The following is a 678-nucleotide window of genomic DNA, read 5'->3' as shown; positions in this document are numbered from 1 at the left end:
AAAATAAATATTTGCACAAAATTAATAACTTGCTAATGCACAAATTAAACTACGGAATAACTTTGGTTAAATGAACAAAATACTAAGAAGAAATTACTCCAATTATGTCATTTTAAGAGCAATATTTTATAATTTGTTGACCCACATGAAAAATATATACAATTCTCTTTCTTTCTTTCTTTCTTTTTTTTTTTTTTAACCAAATTCATTTTTTATGGATATGGTTATTAAACATGTGATGAGAGATAATTAATATTTATGTTAGATATGTAAAATAATTAACGTCTGATAACTAAATATATTTGTGTTTATTTTATCAAATTTAATATACATAATCCATAATTAAAATAGCATTAATATAACATTAATATTATAGTATACGTTTGATAATTAAATTTATATATTTAATATAATATGTGTGTTTGCAATATTTATTGGTGAATGTAGGTGCCAAAATTCTGAAAGGGAATAAAGTTTGATTTTCACGTGACAAACAATAGTGAATTTGTTTAAAGAATGAAAGAAAGTGACATGTAGAAAGCCAGCATGGACATAAATTAAATAAGGACGGACAAAAATCTAATTTACTAATTTTTATTAAGATCACACTATTTTTTACCCATGCATATATTTTTGTTGACAGAAATGATATTGTTCCCACATATTAAAAATGCGTCG

Source organism: Benincasa hispida, chromosome 10 (assembly GCF_009727055.1).
Source record: "Benincasa hispida cultivar B227 chromosome 10, ASM972705v1, whole genome shotgun sequence".
In the NCBI taxonomy this organism is placed as follows: domain Eukaryota; kingdom Viridiplantae; phylum Streptophyta; class Magnoliopsida; order Cucurbitales; family Cucurbitaceae; genus Benincasa; species Benincasa hispida.
This window is presented reverse-complemented; position numbering follows the sequence as displayed.